Here is a 20,113-nt window from a genome sequence, read left to right as displayed (position 1 = left end):
TCCCTTCCTCCCCCAGGGATCACTCACTCTGAGTCCCCGTCCAGAATGCGGAACTGAGCCCCTTCCTGGTGATCATAATGAACCCCCAAGTACATGAACCACATTCCTGCACCCCGCTCAGAATGACAGCCTCTCAGAGCCCACCTCTTGGGGACCACCCACACCTTGACTGCCTCCCCCCCCCCCCCCCCCCCAGCCCCTCAGGGGAGAGTGCTCCCAGGGGAACGCTTGCCTGCCTGCCTCCTGAGACAAAGCTGCCCCACCCTCTGTGACAATGGGCTCCTGGGAGCAGCTGCTGGAGCAGCTAGCTCTGCAGCTGGACGGGGAAGGGCACCTTCACACCTGGGGCTGGCCCCTCGCTCCAGGACTCTCACCAGCCCACCCCACCCCACCCCACCCCACCCCACCCTCCACCAGGACAACCCCCTGCCCTCCAACCCCCATGAATGATCCATGATGGGAATCTGAGCCTGAGGGAGACAGGTAACTTGCCCATGAAATATTGAGCAACTGCCACCCAGCAGAGAAAAAGTAGGCTGGAATCCCTCTCCCCTGTGAGCAGCTGCAGGCGGGTCAGAGGCTGAATCCTTGCACCTAACAACCCCATCCTCGTGGGTGGGTGGGTGGATGAGAGGGCTCTGCAAGGATGCCCACAGAGTGACGTTTTGCTGATAGAGGACGGAGCCCCTCCTAACTACTCCCAGCCCTAACCCAGCTCCACATCCAGCCCAGTCATTCCATCTCCTGTGCCATCACTATGGAGGGCCAGGCCCCCTGCCAGCCACTGCCGGGCACTGCCAGCACCTCAGCCACTTCCTGTCCCCAGGGACCTCACCCTGCACAGAACTGTGCCCGTGGTTCCTTCTGTCCTTCGGTCAGAGCAGTGACCCAGGCTCAGGACTGAGGCCCTATGACCTACTGACCGAGCGTTAGGGAGTTGGGCCAGTCACGCCCTATCGCTAGGCCTCAGTTTCCCCCATGACATATCAGCCCTCCTCTCTGCATGCTATCATCTGGGTCACCTGTGGCTAAATGAAGACTTGTCCCCAGACACTGAGACCAGTCCCCAATGAACTGTCTTCTGTCCACCGACGTATCCAGGAACAGGGACAGGAAACCCCACACACACACCTATTCACCCCACCCCCTGCCCCCAGGAGCAGAACTAGCCACTAGGAAGACCAGCCTCAGGCTGTTTAAACTAGTGAAGCAGGCCTGCAAGTGGGTAGGTCCCCAATGGGGAAAAAGGCGAACACAGTCATGAAAGCAGGGTGTGGCCGGACCTTCACAAAGGTTGTAGCCTGTAGCCACCGGGACTGGTCTGACATGAGTCACTCTCTTTATTTGGCCTTGAGGAAGAGGCCCGCTCCTGGTGGGGGAAGCGGAGATGGGCCAGATAGTTGCTATGGACACTAAGCCCCAGCCAGAATGTCTGTTTTTCTGGCCTGATAGGGGCGTCTGGAAAGGAACTTTGTATTAGGAAACAGACTGGAACCAGTGGTTCTCCCCGAAAGATTAAGGGATTGTGAGCGCCCTAAACTTCAGAGGAGCTTAGAGTCCCAACTCCCTACCCAAGACCATAACCATCGGAACAGCTGACTGTAGTATAGCACCTTTTACAGAGACTTTTCAAATCCCATTGGGTCCTCACAGCAGCCCAGTGGAAAGGGTATCCTTATCCCCATTTTACAGATGAGGAAACAGAGGCTCCGAGGGGGGCAGTGACTTTCCAGAGGTCCACAGCCTCCAAAGCCAGGAGTGTCAGATTCGGGCTTCCAGCCTCTGCAGATGGGTGTGGCCACTGCCAGGGGGGAAATTTGGGTTATTTAATCCCCTAACAGGAGTTCCTGCTCCTGGCTCTCTTGGTCCCCCTGCATTTACCCAGGTGACCCACAGCCATGTGGGCCCCACACACAATGGACAACGGGCTGCAACTAGCGATGCTGAACTGGACCCGGCTGCAACAAGGAATGGAAACGCTGGGCATGGGCTTTGCTTCTAGCTCTCCTGAGCCCCCAGCTGCTTCTACAACTGGACTACGGGACATGGGACTTTGGAAACCCAGGGAGGTAATTCCACGCAAATAAAAGCAAAAATTACTCGTTCTCCAGTGCGAGTCCCAGAAAACTCTCTTTTTTGAGATATCGTAAGAACTCCACACCCAGGACTCAGTGGGGAAAAGAATACCCCAAGTTCCCCGGTAACAACACTGCCATTTTCCAGAGCCTTTTCTCAATCCATGGAGATTTTGCTTCCCAGCGATTGTTGTCAGTTTGGCTCAGATAAACTCATAAAAAAATTCTTACAGGTTTGGCTCTAGCCAGTTTGGCTCAGTGGATAGAGCGTTGGCCTGTGGACCAAAGGGTCCTGGGTTCGATTCCAGTCAAGGGCATGTACCTTGGTTACAGGCTCCTCCCAGACCTGGGCCCTGGTTGTGGCTCGTGCAGGAGGCAACCAATCAATGTGTTTCTCTCACATGGATGTTTCTCTCTGTCTTTCCTTCACTCTTCCACTCTCTCTAAAAATCAGTGGGAAAATGTCCTCCGGTGAGGATTAACAATCAAATAAAAAAAAATTAACAAACAAAATTCTTACAGGTTTGGATGGTTCTTATGTTGACAGAGCAAATAGGGGGAGCTCTCACTTTTGCCCAGGAGCACTGAGAGATGTTTTATAGAGGGCAGGACACTTGAGTAAGAGGTTGAAAGATAAATAAGTGTGTGTTTGGGGGGAGGAGGGGGGGAAGTGGACAAAGAGAACATGGGCCTGGAGGAGTGAGTGGATTGCTGATACCAGTTTGGGGGAACATCCAGTGACTCAGTTTGGGGGCATGTGGGAAGGGAAAGGGCCAAGGAAGAGGTGGAGGCAGGGGGTAGGGGGTTGAGGGCTGTACTTCAGCCAAGGAGTTGTTGGACTTGATGCTGAAGACAATGGAAAGTCATGTCAATCATTTGTATCTCAGAAATTGCCAGGGTTCCAAGTGGAGAGTGGGTTGGTGGTGGGGAAGGGGCCATGGCCAGGGGTAGGGAGGCCAGTTAAGGGTCTGCTGAAATAGGCCCTGTTGGAGGGAGGGGCCTGAACTCCTCCCAGTAATTCGGATGGAGAGTTGAGGACGGAGACCAAGATGCTGGCCACGCTATGGGCAGCTCGGGCCTTGCTCAGGCCAGGTGGGTGATATCAGGACGACCCAGGGCCAGCATCCCAGGTCTATGGCCGCTCATCTCCGTCACTTCCCACAAGTGGAAACCCAGGAAAGGTGAGGCAGGGCGGGCTGGGTCAGGATGGCCCATGGCGTTCCCCTTGGAGTCCCCAGAGGAGGAAAAACCAGCCTGACGGGAACCTGGGCCCGTCATGGGTGCGGGGGGCGGGGGGGGTGGGAGCGCTGAGTCCTAGGGTGGCCCCTTGTCCAGGCCAGTGGCTAAGGGAGAGGGTCAGCTACCCCCCAAGTGTCACATTCCACATGTTGGAAGACCAGGACTGCTCACCCCTCCCGGGACTGAGTGTTTGCTGGATCAGGCTCAGGGGGAGGGGCATGGCAGGCCACTTGGTGGGGGAGGGAGAGCTCTTTCTGCCTCTGCCCAGACCCTGGGCTATTTGGGCCGAACTTGGAGGCCTGTGCCAAGCCTCAGCTCATGCCACCTGGGCTTGGGGAGGGCCAGATGTGGGACAGAGAGAAAGGAAAATGTCCCAGTGCCTGCCCTGATTTCCGGGTTCTCTGCTCCCTTTTCAGCCAGCTAACTTCCCTCCCACCAGGACCCTCAAGGGAAACAGCCCCCCTCAAGGACAAAGACTCTAAGACTTGGCACTTTTTCAGTTTTAAAACTCATCTCTCTGATCCGTGAATCCCCAGTGAGCTCTACAGAGCGCTTACTGACCTCACTCTAGTGAGGTTCCTATCCGGGACCTGACATTGTCTTCCTCGGAATCAGGCGTGGCTCTGGGGCCCCAGCTCTCTCAGCAGTGTCACTGAACACCTACTATGCACCAAAGGCTGGCACATGGCCATGAGGTGACATTCCTGTCCTCCTTCCTCACCTGCTTCCTCCCTCTATGGATGCCAGGAACTCCAGTTCCTCTTTGGGCACCTCCTCCGGGAGGTCCACTCAGGCTGGGTCCATTTCACCCCAACATACACACAGGCCCCTGGGTCACCCCATCACATGCCACAGCTCTGTCTCCCCCGACTTGGAGCTTCAGCGCTGCATGGTTGATCCCGAGCTAGTAAATGTTTATTGATTATTCGCTGGAAAAGAGGAAGAAATGGGAGACGCCCTTTTTATCATTCAACCAATAATGATGAATTGCTCTCTACGTACCAGGCACTTTCTATTATCAAAGAAAGAGTTCGTCCACCCAGCACTAACAGAACCAAACACTAAATACTGAGAATTGCAGCTGAGAAATAGTATTATGAATGGTACCAGCCAGGAAAACAGGAAGCTAATGCTCAAAACCCCAAACTCACCTAGCTGGCGTGGCTCAGTTGTTGAATGTCGACCCATGAACCAGAAGGTCGTGGTTCGATTCCCAGTCAGGGCACATGCCCAGGTTTCGGGCTCCATCCCCAGTAGGGGGCGTGCAGGAGGCAGCCCATCAATGATTCTCTCTCATCATTGATGTTTCTCTCTCCTTCTCCCTTCTTCTCTCTGAAATAAATAAAAATATATTTTAAAACAAATACATAAAAATCTTTTGTTTTCCAGATATAAGGGAGATTGTTTTTTCTTAGAGCAATTAGGTAAATTATACCGTTGTAAGCAGTAGTGAGACAGTTTTATTTTTCTCCCTCCTGAATGTGGAAATGAATAATACTGTTTTCCTGGCACTATGTTTGTTTACATAAATTCAATAAGAATCTGTTCTTTTTATAACAGGACACAACTGATAACTAATTTCATTAACCAAGACTTGGACTGGAATGCCACGCTTGACAGAGATGCGTGGACTCAGATGTCACCAGAGGCTGTAAAGAAGATTAAGATTAACGTTGGAAGCCAATAAAAGCCTCTTGGAAAGACAGCCCGCTACCTTGCTTGCATGGTTCACAGCAGTCTTTCCAGGTGAGTAGCAAAGGTTGCTTTCCTGGGAGAAGGCAGAGAAAGGACCTCAAAACATTTGGGGGGACATTGCACCTGGGTAATTTACCCAAATCTATAGTTGTCGCAGGCAAAGATTGGTGGCCACCATGTGGCTTGGCTTCTTAGCCTTGAGAGGCTCAAGTTCAATCTGGAGATCCCGTATGAAATTCCAGAAAAGCAGGTTTAAAAAGAGCCTATATGATCAATTGTGTGTGTTTTTTCTTTTTGTGTTTATGCAAATCATCAGGCCAAATTTATTGAAACTAGGCCTATGCAATAAATTAGTCTGAATTTGTCTACCTTTGATAAAAATTGAGGCTGATTTTAAGGGAGAGAAATTGTGTTTCAATAGAAACCATAATTCACAGTTGTGGGTGTTAGATTCTAGTTCAGTCAACTGTCACTAGAGTTTTATTTTTTCACCTGTAAACTGGATCCTGAATTTTTCTAGTTTTCTTAAATATTTAGCTACAACCCTCTGAACGAATGTTTTTGTTTTTTTTCCTCCCAGTCTTTGACTTGGAATTAGTGAGAGCTAAAACTGTTTGGGGTTTTTTTTCTGAGAAGACATGACGTCAACTTCCGAGACATCACCACCACAGCTCATGCTTCAACCATCCCAGTGACTAACTCGGCAAAGCCGCACAGAATCTACCTGCGACCCCGTGAGATCCTTAGCAACATTCCAACCGCGGGGCAGGACGAGCTATCAAACTGTCGCTGCTGCCTTCATTCCAGAAAAAGAAGCTCTGAGCCCGAGGTTTAGAGAGCTTCTGGACTGACAGTCCGACAGGCTCAGAAACTGGGTTTCAGGTGATTGATCTGTGTGTGTTTCTTTCTTTTGTTTGTATAGACACGCCCCCTATTCAATACCTCACTGCTTGCTGACACAATGCAGACCTCACTTCGGGAGACCAGCTGCACCACCGCCTCCTGAATTCACACTCGGCAAGTGAACTGAACTGACTTATCCTAAGGACTGAATTACTGGATCGATGAAATATGGAGCCACCTGCCAACTTAGCTCCTGAAAGGTGAAACGCGTTTAAAGTTTCAAAGGCGGAACTGAAGGGACCCAAAGTGTTGCCACCCTGAAGAGCATTTTGGGGATATTGATGTTAAGCTGTCTATTTAAGAAACAAAAGACGGACCCTCCGGCTTTCCTGCCTGAGATTCAGACATAGGTGGGAGGAAAAATATTAATTTTTTTTTTTTTAGCCCCCACAGTAACCCAAGAGTCATTCTACCTTAGGGCTCAGGAGCTGAAATGTAACTTAGGCCAAGATGTTTTCTTTAGCCTGCCAGAGGTCCCGACCTTGCGACCATTAGTCAGATCCCAGCTCCTGTCTTCTGCTGCCTCCAAGGTTGAGAGAGAGAGAGAGAGAGAGAGAGAGAGAGAGAGAGAGAGAGAGCACTTTCTAGAACTATGATTTTAAAGCTAAGTTGAATCAAAGTCAGAAGGACCCTTGTTTTCACGTCTAGAACAAAGTGGTCAAAACATCCTGCTCTCCGGAGCCTTCATCCCGGGTGGGGGAGGCTGATGTAGTGCTGGTAGCGTAAGTAGCTAGACATTAAGAACAGAAGGGAGCCCAATATTCTGGGGAGCAGAAGCAGACAGTAAGCCTGCTTCATTAGGAAGCTGCAGCTTCACACACTCCCCAGGACCTATGCCCCCTCCACCCTGTTTCCCTCATTCGCCAGGATTACTGGGGGAAGGAAAAACTCAGGGGAAAGTCCTCCGCTAGGGGCATGCCCTGGAGAGGCCGGGTCGGCCAGGTGGAGGTCCCCCCACTTTGGGGCGTGTGCAGCAGGAACTAAGAGAGTGCCAAGGGGCACAGCCTAGCCTGGGGAAAGGATCGATTGGATGAAGCACACAGACCCCTGGAAGATCTAGGAAATTGATTGGTCAAGGGGAGGACCCATCAGAAGCTCAGGAAAGCCTGGCCGGTGTGGTTCAGTGGTTGAAGGTCGACCTATGAACCAGGAGGTCACGGTCCGACCAGATTAGAATTGGTCAGGGCACATGCCTGAGTTTCAGGCTGGATCCCCAGTGTGGGGCGTGCAGGAGGCCGCCGATCAATGGTTCTCTCTCATCATGGATGTTTTTCTTTCTCTCCCTTCCTCTCTGAAATCAATACAAATATGTTTAAAAAGAAGGAGAAGGAGGAGGAGGAGGAGGAGGAGGAGGAGGAGGAGGAGGGGAAGGAGGAGGAGGAGGAGAAGAAGGAGAAGGAGAAGGAGAAGGAGAAGGAGAAGGAGAAGGAGAAGGAGAAGGAGAAGGAGAAGGAGAAGGAGAAGGAGAAGGAGAAGGAGAAGGAGAAGGAGAAGGAGAAGGAGAAGGAGAAGGAGAAGGAGGAGTCCAAGAAAAGTTGGAAGTTGGGAGATTGGGAAATTGATTGGTTAGTTTGCAAGGGCCCTGGTCCTTCCCGAGCCCGAGATAACATTATCCAAGCTTAGCAAAGCGCTCTCTCTCGCACGGTAACACTCCCGCTTTCTCTCTCCCCGGAAAGCTTTGTGCATTGTGAGCCAGGCAGCCGCTGGGGGCCAGGCTGCCAGCCAGAGGCTGAGCACAGCCACACAGCGCCAACCAGAGCGCAGACAGGCACAGACTGTGCCGGCCAGAGGGGGACAGGCACGGACTACACCAATGCCACAGAATGGCGGGACACTGGCCCTCCTCTGGGCCTGGTGAAGACGAAGCTGGACTTCCCTGCAGCGGGACGGACAGATGAGACATGGGAAACCTAGGGGCAGCCTCCTAGTTCTACCCCAACAAATCCCACCGCAACACTTCAACCTCCCATGCGTGGTCCCCGGAAATGCGTTTCCACCGGCAACAATTCTAGGCATGAGGGGTGCGTGGGGAGGAGCAAAGTAGGGAAGGGGTGAAGGGCGATCAGCAGGGAGAGACCAATGACAGGGGCCCCTGAGGAGGAGGCGCATGGACAGAGACCTGAATGAGCCAAGGAACTTTCAGATCCTGGGGGACCGCGGAGGCAAACTCCCTGGGGACTGGTCTGGGACATGTTTGGCTTATCTGCTTCGCCTCCAGAAGGACAGTGGTCAGCCCCGTTTCCAGAAAAGCTTCTTCTTCCCCGGAAAGGCAGCCGGAGGAGTGGGCTGGGGAGGGGACATTCTTGGGAGCAGCTGAAAATCACGGAAAGGCAGCTGCCACTCTGGTCACAGACGCCTCTGGCCTGCCCGGCCCCAGCGGGCTGCAAGCTGAACATTCATTCGGCAGAAACTGCAAAGAATCTCATAACCGGGTGGGCTGCCAGAGGCTGGGAACCCCAGGAACGCCCAGGTCTGGGGTCTGAGGGGGGAGATGCCCTTTGCTCGGAGAAAGAGCCGCGGAGGCCCCACCCTCTGCCAGGGCAGAGCATGCAAGGGGCCTTTGGATCAATGACAGGGGATTGGGAGATACCACCACCACTCCCCCAACCACCCCCCCCCCACACACACACACACACACAGAGCACTGTGGGAGGACAAACCCTCACTGGGCACCTCACTGCCTTCCAGGCAGGACGTGTGGAATGCCAGCCCCCGCCCTCTCCCTGAGACCAGCCCCCTCCAGTGGAATGTGCTGGGGTTGGGGTACTTCCTCCCAGGGCCTTGTCTGGGATGAGGGCTGGGCCTGTGGAACTAGAACATCCACCAAAGACATCAGTAAACACGCCGCTAGGGCCTCGCACACAGAAACCAAACAAACACCTCAGACAGGGAGCTCTGTGTCTGGGGCTGAGCTCAGCGGGGAGGGGAGGGGAGGCTTCAGGCAGCCACACGGCCCACCCCTGCCAGGCCCTTTACCTGTTCTTAGCCTCATGCTGACCAGCATCTACTGGAAGTCTGCGATGACCTGGACAAAACTCCTACCTCCTACCCCTTCTAGGCCACAGGGTTCAAGCCTGGCCTGCACAGCCCTCAGCAGAGAGGCCTGCTGCTGACCACCCACACTCACACACCCACTCACACTCACATACCCACACATTCACACACCCACTCACACATTCACACACTCACATACCCACACATTCACACACCCACACACTCCCACACCCACGCACACACTCACATACCCACACATTCACACACCAACTCACACACTCACATACCCACACACTCACACCCACCCACACACACCCACACACTCACACACCTACACACTCACACACCCACACCCACACACCCACATACACTTACACACACACACACAGACACACACACACACACACAACCGTCACTCATTCCCACTCACATACACCCTCACACACATGCTCATATACTCTCCACACTCATACCATCACACACTCACACATATTCACACCACTCACATACATCCACCCTCACACAGACTCATACAACCCTCACTCATTCCCACTCACATGCTCACATGCACACTCACACACACTCCCTCACCCAAAGCAGCTCTGCCCTCACTGGCTTTCCATCCTCAGCTTCTGTAAGATTTTACTTAGGCGGGGCTTCTCTCTCCTTTAAAACTCAGTAACGGGTGCGTTCGCCCAACTCCGGCAGCTGGTAGATCAGAGCGCTGCGATAGGAGCAGGGGCTCAGCCGGCCTGAGATCACGCAGCTGGGCAGGCGCCATGGATCCCGGCTATCTGCCCCCAGGGGAGGATCTGAGCTCAGAGAAGAGAAAGAGGTAAACACGGCAGGCGCCTGGCAAGAGCAGGTGGCAGGCCAGGGTCAGGGGAGGGATCCAACCGAGGGCTGCTGGAGCTCAGGGAAGGAGACCACCCTGAGAGAGGCCTGGGGTGAGCAGGGAGGGCCTCCTGGAGGAGGAGGACTTTGGACAGAGCCCAGGATGAGCAGCTACAAGGGAGTGAGGACAAGGAGGTGGCAGATGGGTGGAAAGTTCCAGTCACAAAGGATCCTGAGTGTGTTCAAGTGTGCGGCACCTGCGAACTTGTTTAAATCATCAGCTCCCTGTGCTGTAGATACCGTTGTAGACAGCAATATCCCCATGCTACTGACTAGGAAACTGAGCAGAGCTTACGTAAGCCTAAAGTCCAGTACGTGGCAGAGCGGGGATTTCACCCCAGGGGGGCCTGGCCCCGTGCCTCAGGTCTAACCCCGCAGCCGAAGGAGAACCCGGGCAGTGGCGGCTGCAGAGCTGACCGCACTCACACAAGGAAGGACCTTTGCAGGTCAGCTCGCCGGATTTGAGTTTTTCTTTCAGAGTCAGAAGGTGACACATGCAAAGTGTCAGATGAGTCAGAGAGCCCGGAGCAGGGTGCCCTGAAGCTGTTGTCCCAGCTGGGTGTCCCAGCGCCCCCTTCATTCCTTCCCTCTGCCGCCCCCATACTCCTAGCCTTTATCGCTGCAACACCAAACAATGGTGGCACCTCCCTCAGAGCTGGTCTCGGGGGCTCTGCCCGCTTTGATGGAGTCGCGGCTCACAAGCCTCGGTGGCAGCAGAGACTCGCAGTGTGGGACTCAGAGCCTCCGGGACAGCCTCGCCCGGGAAGTTTGTTTAAAACACCGAGTCCTGGGTTCCTCCCCAGGGCCACCGAATCAAACCCCTGTGGGTGAGACAATATATTTATACGTCTGATTCTGGGGCTCACCCAAGTTTGAGAACCAGCAGCCCAAGAATGAGATCGTGAAGTGTGAAGGTGTGGGAGAGACACAAAGATAAATCAGCCATGCCCCGCCCGTGTGGCTCAGTGGTTGAGCATTAACCTATGAACCAGGAGGTCACAGTTTGATTCCCAGTCAGGGCACGTGTCCAGGTTACCAGCTCAATCCCCAGTAGGGGGCGTGCAGGAGGCAGCAGGTCAATGCTTCTCTCTCATCATTGATGTTTCTCTCTCTCCCTCTCCCTTCTCTGAAATCAATAAAAATATATATATTTTTTAAAAAGATAAATCAGCCGTGAGAAGGCTAGCCACAGGCAGCTTACGGCTAGCAGGGAAAGGCTCTGCTGGGGTTGCCAAAACTTGGGGTGTGAGGTAAGAGACCCAGTTCCAGGCCTGGGGTGCTGCTTTCTCTCTCACTCTGCCCGGCTGCTAAATTCTCAGAAAAAACTAGAAGGGTCTGAGATTTCTTCTTTTTGCACGCTAACCAGTGAGCCTGCCGAAGACCCGAGAGGCCTAGGTCAGAGCCAGAAGACTTCCTTACTCGCAGCGCAGCAAGCAGTTGGCGCTTCATGTTTGCACTGATTCCTCTTGCCCTGCACCCCCAGTACCGCGGGGACAACGCAAAGCTGGACCCCGCGGGGGGCTACCTTATGCAATGCCGAGAAACCCCAAGCTCCGGAAAACCAAGTCTTTTCTAGTGGGTCTGCAAGCAAACCCGTCTGATGGATCTTTGCTCCGGGAGGAAAAATCCTTGTTATTACACAGAACAGGAGGGAGAAACCGGCCTCTGCTCCTTGGGAGAGGCCGTCTCTCTCCTCCAAGACAACTCACTACGAAAACACCCTTGAAAAGACAGATCAGAACAAAAGCTGCCCATGTCGCTGGTTGCAAGATGGGCAGAAATGCCAGAGGTCCGTGGAGAATTCTCTGCCAACACAAATGAGATTATCTTTAAATGAGATGGAGATGTAAAGCTTTCCATCAGATCACATGGATGAAAATTCCTGAGAATAGGAGGGATAATTACAGAGGAGATAAGATAAGCAGGCAAGTGATAAGCAGGAAGCCTTTCGTAAGGTATGGGAACAACAAAGGGGGAAATATTGGCAACCTATATCATGAGCCAAAGGCTAATACCCTTATGCATATAAAGAGTTCCTACAAATAACTAAGAGACCAACAACCCAGGAAGAAGAGCAAGAATATGAACAAACAGCCCTGGCCGGCGTGGCTTCCTGTTCAGAGCACCAGCCTGCACACCCCAGTGTCTCTGGGCCTATTCCCAGTCAAAGGCATGTACCTGGGTTGCAGGTTCAATACCCGGCCCCGCCCGGTCGGGCATGTGTGGGAGGCAACCAATCGATATGTCTCTCTCACATCTCTCCCTCTCTCTCCCCATTCCCTTCCCCATCCGCTGTCTAAAAAAATCAATGGAAAAATTATCCTCTGGTGAGGATTAATAAAAACAAACAAACAAAAAGAATACGTGCACACAGTTCCCAGAAAGGGATATATATGCAAATTGCATTTGGACATAGGAAAACGCTCAACCTCACTCACAATGGGAGAAATGCAAATTTAGACTATTACGCAATCTCGCTTCGTTCATGTCAGATTGGTAGAGATGGAAAGGGTTGGTAACTTGTTGTTTGTTGGGAACATGGGGAACTGGACGACCCACACATTCTTGGTAGCAGTAAAATCAGCACACACTGATTTTCATTTAATACAATATTTTGAAAAATTTTTTTTCTTAAATCTTCACCGAGGATATGTTGTCATTGATTTTTAGAGAGAGAGGAAGGAAGAGAGAAACAGTGATTTCCAACATCTACCAAAATTTTAAATCTAATTTTTGACTTATCAACTTCTCTCACAGGTATTTCTCTTTTAGGTATACTTTTTGCACACGTGCAACATGACATGATGTCCTAGGATGTTGGTTGCAGCTTTATTTATAACAGCAAAATACTAGAAGCACCTAAATATCCATTACATGACACTCTATGCAGCAGAATACAGTGTCACCATCTGAAAAGAATGAGGCAGCGCTATATGGGGTGGCTCAGTTCATTGGAATGTCGTCTCAGGCACCGCAAGGTTTTGGGTTCAATTCCCGGTCAGGACACATACCTAGGTTTCGGGTTCAATCCCTGGTCAGGGCACATGTGGGAGGCAACCCAATTGATGTTTTTCTCTCACATCAATGTTTCTCTCTTCCTTCCTCTCTCTCTAAAAATCAATGACAACATATCCTCGGTGAGGATTTAAGAAAAAATTTTTTTCAAAATATTGTATTAAATGAAAAAAGATTGCAAAGCAATGTATATAGACGGCTACCCTTCGCGTGTGCGCTCCAGGCAAGAGCGTAGACACACTTATGTTTGCAAACGCAGAGGCTCTCTTTAGAAAGGTACACCAGAAAGTGGTAGCATGGCATGCTTCCTGCGAGAGGAGCCGGGAGATTGGATTCAAAGGATGCAGAAAGACTAGCATTTTGTTATCTGTTCTTTAAATTTTTGTACTGTGTTAGGCATACATAGCCTTCCAAAAACTATATAAAGTCTTCCAAAACTGTATCTAAAATATATAGTCTTCCAAAAACTAAATATAACATACATGTGTTAAATAAACAAACAAACGAACTTGGGCATTCTGATCTGCCAAGAAATTTGAATGGACTGAGACCCCCAAGTCTGGGCCCAGCAGGACTCAAGCCAGCAGCAGCCTCTCTGGATCTCCGTGGCTGCAGGTGAGCTCCCTATGCAATGCCCAGCTGTGCCCAGAGCCACACCCAGGAAGCCTCATTCATGCCCTCCTGTGCTCTGAGCCAGGCCCAGTGCCAGGTGCAGAATTCAGAGATGAAAGAGACCCAGGCCCGGCCCCTGCCAGCTCCCTGTCTAGTGGGCGGGGTAGCGGTGGGGCAGGGAGAGAGCCCTGCAAATCACTACGAAACGGATGCTCAGCAGTGCAGCCTGGCAGCCTGGTAGCCGCAGTGACGAGTTAGAGTGACGGTGTTGGGCGTTTGAGGCAGTGACAAGCCTGGCCTTTGAAACCCGAGCCGCGCCTTGGTTTGAGAGCCCAATTATTTAACCTCCCCGAGCTTCCGTTTCCTCCCCTATAAAACGTGGCCTGGCTTTAAGTCATGATCCACTATTGATTTTACTAGGAAAGCCCTGTCACCCGAGGCCAGTTCCGTAACCTCTCAGCGCCTCGGTTTCCTCATCTCTGAAATGGGGCTAATAACACCACTTCAGGGTTCGTGGGGGATAAATAAAAATTGTCTGTGAATAACACTGCCTGGCATGGGGTCATGCGGGGGGGGGGGGGGCAGGGCTAAATGGAGAATACCACCGAGGGGACAATGTCAGGGTCAGACTGGCCAGGACCATGCCTGAATAAAGAGGTGGCGGGAACACGCAGCAGTGATGCTAACCTGGCCCCCAGCTGGGCTCGCTGTACCTCAGGGGGCAGTATTCGGCCCCTCCACTCAGAGGCCAGCTGCTTTGACTTGGAAATGGAGCAGGCACTGGCCTTTCAGCTTTTCCAGGCCTGTTCTCCCAAACCACACCTTCCTGCAACCACACACCCGGTGCGCAGGTGCTGCTCCTGTTCTCTCACCCGTGCCTCTGCCCCGGCTGTCCCCTGCACCTGCAGGCTCCCTTCCTGGGCCTTCACAGTCTACACCCTGCCCCATCTCCAGCGCCCCCTGCGGTAGGCAGACAGTGGCCCTCCAGAGATGTACCTGTCCTAACCCCCCAACCGGTGACTATGCACCTTACATGGCAGGAAGGGACTTTGCAGGTGGAGAGATGGTCCTGGCTTATCTGAGTGGGTCCAGGTAACCACAAGGGTCCTTATAAGAGGGAGGCGGGACGGTCCAAGTCAGAGAGAGGAGATGTGACCAGGGACATGGAAGTTGGAGGGGTGCACTTTGGAGGAAGGGGCCGCAAGCCAAGGAATGCAGGCGGCCTCTGGAAGCTGGGAGAGGCGAGGAAAGAGATTCTTCCCTAGAGCCTCCAGAAGTTAACACCGTTCGGCTGACACCTTGATTGTAGCCCTTGAGACCCATTTCAGATTTCTGTTGTAAGACACTAACTCTGTGGTAACGCGTGACAGCAGCCATGGGGAGCCAATACACCACTTTTCCTTAAAGCCTCTATGATCCCTGGCACTCTCCCAACCCCAGCTCCTTCCCTCCTCTGAGCCCATCTGGTGCTTTCTCGGAATCTCTCCGGGGCTGTCCTCTCCTGACCCGGTGAGAGTTAGTTGGATCTTACCTCCTCTACTACATGATGAACATCTTGCGGGCAGGGTCTGCTATTCATTTGTGTGCCCCCCATGGTCCTAAGAGTTCTCCCAGGTCCTCTGGATCCATTCCTGCCTCTCTCTCTGCTGGGAAGGCTGGTCTCTGGCCACCTGGTGGATCAGCCAATGGGAGTCAGCTGCAGGAGATGGATGGGAAGAGAGACTGAGTAACTATTCCTCCCCCAGGCCAGCTGTGGCCACTGGTCCTGTGGGGCAGCCCTCTGCAGCTCCCATCGCACTGCTCCCTCTTCCCCTGTCCCTCCAGGCACAGGCCTATCCTTGCTCCTCCCAGCCCCAGCCCGACTTCTGTTCACACTTCCAAAATCCTCCTCTAAAAATCATTCCGTTTGCCCTGAGATCCCATCACATCCTGTGGGCAGCCTGACCCATGCCAAGTGTGGCTAACGGCGAGTGGGTGGCCAGCTGCAATGGGCCTAGTACACATGTGGATACTGCCTCCGTCTGTCTTAGATGGTGACTTCACAGGGGCTAAGAGAGGCCCACAGAGCCTTCTCCTCCACCCCTCAGCTGTACAGGTGGAAAGAAGGGCCTTAACAAGGAAGAAGAGGAGATGGGGTGCGGGGGGGTGGGGGTGGGAGGGGGGAGGCTGGAGGCAGCCTGATGCCTTCTCTGAACCTCCTTGCCCACACACTGAGAGGTCCCAGGCCATATTTCTCCTTCGGCCCCACCCCAGCTCCTGGGGCGGCTGGCCCAGCGCCAGGCCCTCCCCTCCTTCCACAGGACTGCCTCCCTGCCTGTTAGCCTGGTGCCTGGTGCCTCCAGGCCCAGCCTCCCCCACACTCCTTCCCTTTCTCCACATTATCTGAGCCGGTGAGTGAGTGACTCACCCCACAGCCCTCACACCCTGCCCTGCCACTGACCTCATCAGACCCAGCTCCGCTCAGTTCTAGCTCTGCGCTGGCTCCAACAGCCTGAGCAATGCCCGCCCGCCCCACACTCTGCACCCCCACAGTCCAGGGCAGCTCCCCCCACCCCAGGGGAGCAGAGCAGGGCTCTGATGTTCCCACATTTACACCAGCTGCTATAGCGCAGGTGCCGGGACAGAAATCCATTCTCTCCGTTTCTTACAACCACCTTCAGGGCAGATGGCTGTCACCCATGTTGCAGATGAGGAGACTGAGGCCCAGAGAGGCCCAGTGCCCGGCTGAAGGCCCCATGGGCAGGTAGCAGTGGAGCTGACCCCAAAGCCCCCCCTGCCTTCCACTAGCTCACAACGCAGGGGCATGCCCCTTGTTTAAGGGCTCGAGCTGTAGAATCGGAAGCCCGGGATCCAGTCTCGGCTCTGTCCTAGCAGCTGGCTGGCCTTGGAGGATCCCTCAGCCTCTATGAAACCCTTTTCCAGACTAGTGACAGGGACAATGATCCCGTTGACCCCCTTCCCGGGCCATTCGAAGGCTCCGAGAGAAGAGGGGTTTGCGAGGTGGATCAGAGGCCGGCATCTGAGCCACGGGAAAAGGTGGTGGTGTCCACTTCAGAGCCGGCCCAGCTTCCTTCCCAGCAGGCTGCCAGCCACGCCCTGCCTTTGCGAGCTCCGCCTGCCTGCCGCCTGCAGCAACCTTGTCCTCAGCAAGCCCAGCTAGCCCTGCCTGTGCAGGAGGCACCCAGAGCCTCGCCAACTTGGTGCCACAGCGCCCCCTGGAGGCCACGCTGGACTAGCTGCCCTGCCACCAGGCGGACTCTCTGCTACCTCCCCTGCCTCTTGCTGCACCCGTGACTCTGCTCAATTCTGACCAGAGAGGAGGGTCACAGGGGGGCCTGTCTGGGCAAAGGCAGGCCTGCCATCCAGGCTACTTTCTTTTTAAGGATTTTTTTAAAATTGATTTTTAGAAGGAGAGGAAGGAAAGGAGAGGGAGAAACATCCATCTGCCGCCTCCTGCACACCTCCTACTGGAGGTCTAGCCTGTAACCCAGCCATGTGCCCTGATCAGGAATTGAACCGGCAACGTTTCGGTGCACCGGACGATGCCCAACCCACTGAGCAACACGGGCCAGGGCTCCCTGGCCCTTCGGCAGACAGCAAACCTGCATTGAGCTGAGAGTGGTTTAAGGACCCAGGAGGGCTAGACGTCCAAAGACCTGGATTCTAGCTGTGTGGCCTGTGCATGTCCCTCTCTGGCAACAAGGAGTGAAGGAGGCCTCTCTCCAAGGAAAGGTTCCTCCCCTCCCAGCTGGAAGTTGTAGTTTATCTGACAGTTTCCTCGTGTGTGTGTGTGTGTGTGTGTGTGTGTGTGTGTGTGTGTGTGTAAAATGGCCACCAGGGGCCGCTGCTGCCACGGCTGTGGAGGAAGCTGGAGCTGATACAAACTGCCCACACCTTCCAGGCTGACCTCCCTGCCCCATCCCGCCCCTGAAGCTGGTCAGCCCAGCCTCCCTCCTCCTTGTACCAGATATGCTGGAATCACACCGTAACCCACACGTCTAAAAACTTCCTGGAATAGACCAGCCCCCTCAATTCAGTTCCATTGGAAGTAGAGTTTAGTGGGACCCCTGAGGATCCTGATATGAAAAGCTGCATAGACTCAGAGCATATATCAAGGCGGACCGAGAAACATCCCTAAAATCCTTGCAAGGGGTTGAGGCAAGATGCCGGAAGGAAATCCCACCAGCCACGGAACCCCATGCACATGGGCTCAAATCCAGGAGGGTAGGGAGCCCCCCACTACCTGTTGGTCCTTAGACCAGACACTAACCTCTCTGGACTTCAGTTTCCTCCCAGATCCGCCAGATGGGAGGGTACACTTTGGGAGAGGGGTCAGTGTTTGGACTGAGGACCACAGCTCCCATCTCTCCCAGCTGTTGCCCTGCACAAACAGCAAATGTGGGCAAGAGGCTCAGAGCAGCCTCCCAGAAAGTGGGCATTCGAAGGCTGCACAGCCTGGGCACTCTCTCCCTTCCACCATTCCAAACTTCTTCCGGTGTCTTGAAAGTGCCAGGCTGGCTCTTACCTCCACGCCTCTGCCCTCCCCACCACCCATTCCACCACCGCCTCCATACCGCCACTTGTTTTCCATTCCACCTGCGTCTCCTAATCCTAAACCTGATCCTCATCCACGTCCAGATTGGGCGTCCCCGCACTGAGCTCCTTAACCTGAACTCGCCTATCACAGCCCTCAGCTGGACGTGGTTTCTGTTCACATGTGTGTCCCTGGTGGGTGGTGAGGTCTGGGTTTGGCTCATTTATTTCCACCTTTTCCACTGGATTTGGTCACAGCAGTTTTGGTTGGGGTGGGGGGGGGCTATTTTTATATTTACTAACACCCGGGGAACATACATTGGAAACTTCAGAGGCCCAGAGAATACCAGAAGGGGATCCTGTTAGGAACTCTAATGAAGAGGATGCTTTGAGCAAACCTCCTCTCCTGCTACACACACACACACACACACACACACACACAGTTTTTGCTCCTCATACATGACTATTGGCTGTGGGGTTTGAATTTTCTTTTGTTTTCTTTGTATTTATTCCAGGTATCCATCAGGGCTGACTGAAGTTCCCTTGGGAAATCTCAGAATGTTCTAGTCATGTCGAAGGGAATGGAGGGAAGGGATGTGGTTGGTTCATCTTTGGCCCTGAGAGAAAGAAGGACTATCTGGCCCTGTGGCTGAGGACATGGTGACAGCTGGAATGGATGTGAGACCCCAGGGATTCCCGTGGCTCAGAAAGTCTGTGGGCACCATCTACACAAGTGTCCTCATTCCTTCATGCCCCTCCATTTGTTCCACACACTGGGGACCTCCAGTGAGAACACGGAGGCTCAGAGACAAGAAATAACTGGGAAATGGACATACTGTTCTGTGTCTTCTCTCTTCCTGAGAAGAGGATTTCCAAAGCTTGCCTGCTCTTGGGAGATGTTCATCTCTGCCCTCAGCTGGTGCTCTGTGATTACTTCAGTGGGCATGTGACGGTCAGGGTGGGCTTGAGAGTCAGACCCATCCAGTCCCTTTGTCAGCTGAGTTCTGGCATCTGTCTGAGCCTCAGTTTCCCATCTGTGAAGCTGAGTGGTTGTGGGATTTCAAGTAGATGACTTATGTAAAGGCCTGCCAGGTCCTGTTGCAATAATGATGAGGCTGGGGTGAAGTAGTGCATGATGATGACAATGAGAACTATAATTGCTATCAATGGAGCACGCCCTTGGAGAGAAGAGGGGACCCATTCTTAGCTGGGGGATGGGGAACCTCACCAGTGACCGTATGATGGACACAAACGGGGAGCTGTTGAAACAGTGACACAACCTGGCCCTTGTGGTTACTTGGAGAAAGCAGGTGCAGGGAGTTTGAAGGGTGACATTCCCCAACACCAATGCAACTTTCCACCAGAATGGAGACCACTTGTCTTCTCGCCAGACTCATCCTCTCCCAGGAGGGGGTTATCTGGAATGAAGATGGCAGGCAGTTCTTGGCCAATAGAGCCCTGTTCCCCACCACAGGTGAGGGGGGGGGGGGGTACGGGCTTATCTGCAGCCCTTCCATCTCCTCACTTTCACTGAGCAAATCCTTCACGACGTGCTCGCCACCAACCCTCACCAGCCCCTCCTCACACTCTGCACTGTAATATGTTCCAGGTCCTTCATCGGTGCCACATTCAGTGTCACCTCCAGGCCCTAACAGATACAGTTCCCTGTGCCCAGAACACTCACCATCCCCAACACACACACACACACACACACACACACACACACACACACAACCTCCATCAACTATCACCTGCATAAAGCCAACCCATCATCAGGTCTTGTCCCAGCACTTCCTCCGTAGAATGTTCCATGAACCCCAAGACTGGGTGACACACTCCTGCTGTGTGCCCCAAAACCCCTGGAGTGGAAGTCAGCACCCTGGGTTATGGTTGCTATCACGGGTGGCCTCCACCATGAGGCCCTTAACGACAGAGCCTGTGTCTATCTGTCACTGTTGTAGCCCTAGCAACTAGCTGTATTCGTTGAGGGCCTGCAGGCACAGAGCAGGCCTCAGTGAGTACTCGTTGAACAAAGGAGTCAATGGCTTGGTAAAGGTAGACAAGGGCTGCTCTTGGGACTCCTGATGAGTGGGGAGCTCAGAGGAGCTAACCTTCCTCTCCATCCCCACCCCACCTGTGGACCTCAAACGTGA

At 53.4% G+C, this 20,113-nt stretch overlaps 1 long non-coding RNA gene across 1 annotated transcript; it reads left to right on the top strand.

Moving 5' to 3' along the window:
- Window positions 1-1,395: 1,395 nt before the first annotated feature.
- Window positions 1,396-6,664, top strand: LOC307115178. Its single transcript, XR_013815084.1, has 3 exons — window positions 1,396-2,069; window positions 4,875-5,060; window positions 5,590-6,664. It is a non-coding gene; the product is annotated as an uncharacterized lncRNA (long non-coding RNA).
- The last annotated feature ends 13,449 nt before the right edge of the window (window positions 6,665-20,113 follow it).

This window comes from Cnephaeus nilssonii (assembly GCF_951640355.1).
Source record: "Cnephaeus nilssonii genome assembly, chromosome: 19".
Lineage (NCBI taxonomy): Eukaryota > Metazoa > Chordata > Mammalia > Chiroptera > Vespertilionidae > Cnephaeus > Cnephaeus nilssonii.
Note: the sequence above shows the minus strand (reverse complement) of the source record. Positions and strands in the feature narration are given on the sequence as shown.